Source organism: Oxyura jamaicensis, chromosome Z, assembly GCF_011077185.1.
Source record: "Oxyura jamaicensis isolate SHBP4307 breed ruddy duck chromosome Z, BPBGC_Ojam_1.0, whole genome shotgun sequence".
Lineage (NCBI taxonomy): Eukaryota > Metazoa > Chordata > Aves > Anseriformes > Anatidae > Oxyura > Oxyura jamaicensis.
The window spans coordinates 43,729,064-43,736,259 of NC_048926.1; the positions used below are offsets into that span (position 1 = coordinate 43,729,064).

General features: G+C 42.5%; 1 protein-coding gene across 4 annotated transcripts in view; it reads right to left on the reverse strand.

Moving 5' to 3' along the window:
* The window catches only part of AGTPBP1 (ATP/GTP binding protein 1), a 70,324-nt gene extending 63,667 nt beyond the window's left edge, over nucleotides 1-6,657 (reverse strand). For 2 of the 4 annotated variants that reach the window (XM_035309336.1, XM_035309333.1), the window contains exon 1: nucleotides 1,169-1,337. The gene's annotated coding sequence lies outside the window, so the exon portion shown is untranslated. Of the gene's footprint in view, nucleotides 1-1,168; nucleotides 1,341-6,638 lie in introns of those variants that run through there. The other 2 variants (XM_035309335.1, XM_035309332.1) reach the window with 2 other exon arrangements.
* Nucleotides 6,658-7,196: the final 539 nt, after the last annotated feature.

Consider the following 7,196-nt stretch of genomic DNA (forward strand, 5'->3'; position numbering starts at 1 on the left):
AGTCAAGTTCAGATCCCTTATCAGGTTGTTTGCTAGACCCTGATGCGCTTCCTTACTTCCCATGAGAGATCTCACGGGATCAAGCTCTGCCCTGCTGCTAACGAGCTGTCCGGCCCAAGGAGCAGTCACCGGAGGCCTGCTGTGGCTCACAAGCCTCAGCTAGACTCAGGGCACGTACAGGAGCAGAGCACACCCACCACAGCTACCAAAGCAGGTCAGCATTTTTCGATCCTAAAGCATTCATTTAGAGGACAATTTGTGATGGAGGTTTAAGCTTGAGCACTGCCCCTCTGTGATGAGGTACCTCTTCACAGTCTACCCTTCCAATATCCACGCTAAGAGTGTTTCTTGGTTCCGCATCCCCCCTCCCTTTTTGAAGGAAATAAAAGTAAAGACTTATATTTATTAAGCTATTTAAGTCCACACTTTAGGCTACCCCCCAAAAAAAAATAAAAATCACAATGATGAGTGAAGACATCAGAGGCTAACAATAACAATCTGTTCTGCTGAAATAGGGGTACATGATAAAATGATACTGATGTTACACACAAAGGTTTCCAAAAAAGGACATTGTCTTGCCACTCTCCCCCAGCCAATAAATAAACAGATAGATCAGGAAAATAATTCAATTCAGACTTGCACTTGCGCTCACAACGTGCATCGTCTGGTATTTGCAGAAAAACTCTTAGGTCAACAAGTATGATTTCACTGACGGATTAACCAGAAGGTGGGGCTGTCCTATTAGCATCGCCCTGTCATTATATGCGGCAGCGAGATATACAATGACTACTTGCAAAACAGGGAAGCCGTTCCATTAAACGTAACCCATAAAGGTTGTCCTTTCGGTGGTTTAAGCATACCGGCTTGTCTAACAGAGCACCATTTGTAAGGAAAAAAATAAAATTGCTAGGGGACAGTTCCGTCTTCAGGGAAACATAAACGTGAAAACGAGCATTTGTGCCATGACCCCGCGTGAAAGTTGCACGGTGCTTCTGCAACCTGCGGGCAGGCCGAGGAGCCTCACCTCTGCCCCCACGCGTGCAAGCACCGCGCCCCCACCCAGGCCAAAGCCCCCGCGCCCCACCCGCCGCCGCCCGGCCGCTCCCGGCGCCCCGCTCGCCCCCCGTCCCTCCCCGCCCCACGCCGCCAGACGGGCGCTGCCCCTTACATCTCCGCAGGCACCCGCGGAGCTTCACCGCGTGCGGGCGGCTCCCCGCGGGACGTGCCCCGAGCCCCGCCGGGCCGCGCCGGGGGCTGCGGGCTGCGCCCCCGCCGTCCTCATCCGCTCGGCGGCGGCGGCAGGACCGGGACCGGGACCGTGCCCGCCCCGCTCCGCTCCGCACCGCACCGCAGCGCCCGCCCCGCCCCGCGCAGGCGCCCCGCGGCCCCGCCGGGGATCGGCGCCGGCCGCCGCGGGGAGGGCTTCACCTGGCCGCGGGTGCGGGCCTCAGCCGCCTCCTGCCTCCTCCTCGTCCTGCTGCTTGCCTGGCGAGGGAAGGAGGGAGGGCGCGGGCTGCCTCAGGCGGCGGCGGCGCGCAGCGGGCGGCGTGTGGGAGTCGTACGGCCGCGGGGCCGGCGTGACGAGCCGCGTGGGGAAGCGCGGCCGCTGGCGTCACCCCCCTGACGGGAGCGGCGCTGCCCGTGCCCCCGCGCAGAGCGGCGCCCGGCCTGCCGCTGCAGGTGCCCGCCCGCAGCTGCGGGTGGAGCCGTGGGCCACAAGATGTCAAATCTGTGTTTCTACCAGTAAATACGGCTAGTGATTCTAGTAAGGCCGTAATCCCCTGCAGAAATATGCGGAGTCTGTTTCCCAGTAACGCTGTGCAGCCACAGAGCTGCTTATCCTGGTTCTCACCCAGCAAAAAGCAGATTTTAAAGCATACACGCTTTTACTCATCGTGCCTTTCAAAATACATACACGTTACCCAACTGGCTACGCCACCTGCAACTGCTGCCTTATATGCCATGATTTATTCCACCCCCAAGGACTGGGACAAAGATTTCCAAGACTTTACTGTCTAGCAAGCAGCTTTGCATTTTGGGTGATGGTTGGCAACTCTTCCTCAGGGTCGATTCACCTGCAGCGTAATGGTAAACCATCACTGCTTGTTACCACCTTAGCTCCGATGGTGTCACAGTATTAGATTACATTGCACTGATCATCCATGCAGTCCACAGATGATCTGTGCAGAGAACATAACATCTACACCTTCTGGACACAGAACAAAGCTGCTTTAGTCAGGAGAAACCTGAAAGTCAGGACCAGGGTACTACTTCTGTGTACCTGTGATAGAGAGGAGATACCAGTCCTCCTATCTGGCTCTGCTTAAATACAATGTTTGCCTAGCTCGTTAGTGGCAGCCAATTTCTGCCCATTAGGTCATGGAAGCCAACTGCTGTTATGCTGGCGTTAATTAAAGTGCTATAACAGATTCTTAAGTCCATTATCACATCATTTTTGCATAAATGCTGATTATGGCTTCCGAATTCCCCTCTCCAACATATTAAAATAAATGGATAAGAGTGGTAAAGGCACATAAGCAGTCATCCCTGATCTTATTTAGTTACAAATACTTAAATATTAATTATGCTTCCTACAGCTTGCGAACCTATGGCTTATGATCAGAAAAAAACACACAGATTTGGATGGGGATTCCTCCCTCTCCTACCTTACATGTTCTTCAGTCGTGTAGCTTGCGTAAGAGGAATGTAGAAAATCAGAATGCAGGAATTTACCAGCATATTGGCACTGGGCAGGAACAGTCTCACTTGTTCCATAACAGCAGTCACGTTGGACAGCTATTAACAGAGAATACTTTAAAGCAGCAAACAGTACAGCTACAAGTTTTCTGTGAAGTTCTATTCATGGAATAATTTTAAATGCATAACTCTGTCTACAGCAATAGCAGGGCATTAGCAGAAGACATAGAATAAACTCAAGTATGACTCAGTCAAAGACAAAAATAGTATCAGGCAGGCACTGGCAAGTAAAAAGCAAATAAGGGGAATATAAATAAAAATCCTTTTTTTGTTTTGTTTTGTTTTGTTTAAGCTGAAGAAAGAATCAGTTTACTTTAGTTAGCTCAGAAAATAATATTTTTAAACAGCTCTCTGTGTATTCTGGCACACGACAAAAATAAAATAGCTAAAAACATGAAAATTCTCTACTGTATAAGGAGGACACAGCACTGGATTAACTTGGTTAAGACTGGCAATAAGTGCCATTCCACTTGAGAAAAAAAAATGAGTGATAGTAACATGGCTAAACAAATACTTGGATCCTTTCCCAAAGTCCGCTAAATTCTCACATTGTGAATGTACTCAAAAGAATGAAAAGATAAACATGACCCAAACATAAAATGAAAACTACCTTATTTCACCCAAACATTTTTTCCATGCATTTCTATTTTTACTAGCAAAACATCTGCATATGGATGTTGAAGGTCATTCACTTATACTTTCACTGATTCTGGTAGAAATTACATAAGATTGCAATAACTTCCCCTATTTTGTTTTCAAATACATTGCTGTGTGCAAAAGTGAATAGTTTGAATCCTTTGTAAAGATATACATAAAAGATCACACTTAAACCACAACAGAATTCTAAACATTTATCATATGCTATGAAATTAATATATAGGTTCATTATTCTTTTTCATTTCACAGTTTTACAACATTCCAAGTGAAATCTTTGACAGGTACACAAAACTACTGGAAACAATGAAGTTTTTATTTAGCCAGAGAAAACCATAAATCTGTGGTGTTTTGAAAATGAGGTGATGACAAATTACATTACTGCCATTACGTAAAAGCTTGACAGGTCCCAGACACACTTTTCTGAAAATAACAGCAACAGCAACACTGCCTTGCAAAACAGAACTGGTTCCATACAAGACCAGGCCTCTGATTTTGCTAATTGTAGAGAATTTTGACACAAGTATACTCTTGCAAATCGGACAATCCATGCACTTACAAAAAAAGTAGCAAAAATATATCAATCTACACTCAGTGTGGGAAGGCAAGGACCTGAGATGTATCCAGCAATGTAAGCTTAAAAGAAAAAAAAAAAAATGTAGCTTCTATGTTTAAACAAATCATATTGTATTCATTTACTATTTTTGGAAAGGCAGAAAAAACAATGAATCCAGCAACACTTTCCAGAAGCTTATGCAAAGGTGAAAGTTTGCGAACAAAGAATGGCTCCCTTCCCCCAACTGCATGCTTACAGTCCATTATTTAAATATTTACTAATACATATGCAGCATATTGGGTGTTCCACAATCAGCCTGTATAACTAAAATAATCAGAAACAGTTTTTAAAGTTAATGGCTATTCCCTGTAGGAGCATGAAGAACAAAGAGATTGAGAAAGCTCTTCAAGATACTTTAATGGTAACAATATGTAAGCATCATTAGATCCTATCCTCTCCCTTTCTCAGTTTCCCTTGTAATTATCACCAGGTTACTCATTGCTTACTATTAAATCTTAACCTGCACTAGTTAAATCCACCTTGCCTGTTTCTATACCCCCTGTATAATGAATAAATCCAGTCAGTCTGAGATAATAAACATAGCTACCAGCTCTCCTTAACTGTGAAAAATAATCACTCCCTCATTTGAGAGCCAACATTTGTTTCTACATACACACTGGAGAATTTGGCTTTGGCTCTTTATCTCTAGATATGTCATTCCTCTCTAACAATTAGAATACTTGGGACTTTTCCAGCATAGCCTCTGTTCTTTTTCACCTTAGAGAAGATCTTTTGTGCTCTGCTATGTATGTATTTCAACAAACACAAAAGCATTTCAGTTCAACCTCACATCTGTGGTTCATTCAGCTATTCTTGCTTTTATAATACTACAAAAGAAATAACCCATCAATATTCTTTGCACAGACTAATTCAGAATGTATAGATTTGTACCCTACTGGGTACTTTCATCTTAGTCTTCTGGGATTGGTGGGGGCCAGGGGGAGGGTTGTTTTGAGGTGGTAAGGAAAGGCATTTCCAAAGTGATGCATCATGCTTCATAGGTTTGTGCCAATTCAGACACATTTTTTCATACACCTAAAGACAGCCAAATTTTATTCATACACACGGGGTATAAACTCAAAAAAGAGAGTGAATTGCTCAAATTCCAGTCAAAAACTTCCATTCTCACAGTTTAAAAATAAAAATAAAAAAATGAAAATGAAAGAATTTATGTACCTCATTTAATTTGTGCACTGAGGGCAATATTTTGCTATGTCTTCATATCCTGCCATGTAAGGTTGATCCTGAAAAATATCTAAGCATTTTTAGCTATATCAGTGCACCAGAGATTAACAATTTACGTTAGTACAAAACTGTCAGCAAAGCACTATGGAGCTGCAAACTGGGGGCAGTTTTTCAGTTGATTTCATTGTTGTGTTTCGTTTTGTTTTTAAACAGACCATTAATCTGGAATACCCTGTGGTAAATTCCTCCATAAACAGGCACGTTAAAGAACAACAAGAATTAAAATAAATTTTGGCCCAGCTGAAGGTCACCTTCTTTCTATTTATGAAAATATTTACATACTTCGACGCATCTCCATTTTCCTTCTCTCCCTGCACCAATTATTTCTGTTAACAAGCACATATAAACAAGTAAGTTCTTGAAAATTACCACTGTTCTTTGAGCAAGACAAAGGTAAAGAATAACCTTCAAAACCAATGAGATACCTACTTAATGGGTGAATGCTAACTGAAACCAGCTTGCAGCAGGTGACTTCTCTTGCCATGATGGATTTATAACACTGCAGATGCTTTTTCTCTTTCTCTCTCTGCAGATCAAAATTTCTTTTACAGGATTTTTTTTTCCTCAAGCTGAACAGTATATGACAAATCTGCTCCTATCTCCTCATAAGTATCGTTAAAAAATTCATAATGCTTAATACAAGTTCCTACAGTGTAAAAATAGATTCTGTATTGCACACTCATACAAAATACATCAGTACCATCAAAATTAATATAAAATTATTCTGGAAAGACAAAAAAGAGCAGGCAGTCAACTGACTATACCCTAAATTGGTACAAGGTTAGCAAAGTTTTCTTGAACAAAGCAGCCTATTTAAATCAAGTATATGATGACGTGTTCTTACTATATTACAGGAACAAAGGTACTTCTTACTTAAAATTGAACTGAGTTCCTCATAATCTTTACATTTAAGCTACTCCCACTCCACCAAGAAGGAAACACATTACATGTTCTGGACACAGCCTCTGATAACTACAAGCAAGTTGCTTTCCACCCCACCCCTCTATTAGCACATCCAAACAGATGTGCTAAGAGAAAAAAGGCTATATTTCCATTAAGCACCAAGGTATTTTAAATACTATTAACTTTTCTAATACGCTTTCCCCCCAGAGAAGAAGTGTATGTGTGGAACCTAAAAATAAGTAAAAAGAGATTTTATTTTTTGTTTGTCTTTATGTGAGTATCACATATTATCAGAAGTTAGATCATCAGTCCTTCACTCTGCTCTATCAATGCTCTATCAATGCATACAAAGTTAAAGTGCTTTGATGTTCTTGAAACAAAACACCTCAGCTTACTGATTACTGCAGGGAACACATGTTCACTTTTTAAACTGCTATGATCATTTCACACAAACACAACCAACCTGCTCATCTTTGACTCCTGGTATTTTTGCCACGAGAAGTGCTTACAGCCAGATACGACGCATTCCCTGGTCTACTGAGAACTGGAATGAGATCGCCACAGTCACCTCACAAAAGCCAGGTCATAGTTCTTAGAGTTCACCCTGCACACAAACATAAACAGGTATTTGGTAATGGAAGCATTGGCAACAAGCTTCCAACACATGATCTTTTCAGAAATGAATCAAGTACTGCAGGTTTTTATTTAATTTCATCTCTATGAAACAATCTGTAACAATAATCTGAGTTATTTCTCCTGAAATTAAACACAGAATTTCCCTCTTTCGACAGAGCAGAGTGCTAGTTCTGGTGCCATTTTCTGTTAGAGAGGTAGATATAACCAGTTTGCATTCACAGATGTTTCTCCACCATCACGTTCATTAGCAACGACCTGCTGTTCACAATCATAACCTTAAGATCACTACAAGATAAGTGTTACATAGATTTGTGTATTTCTCCAGGAAGTAAGTATGGCTACAGCGCAGCCATGAAGCACCCCGACATTTCAGCAGCCGCTGAAC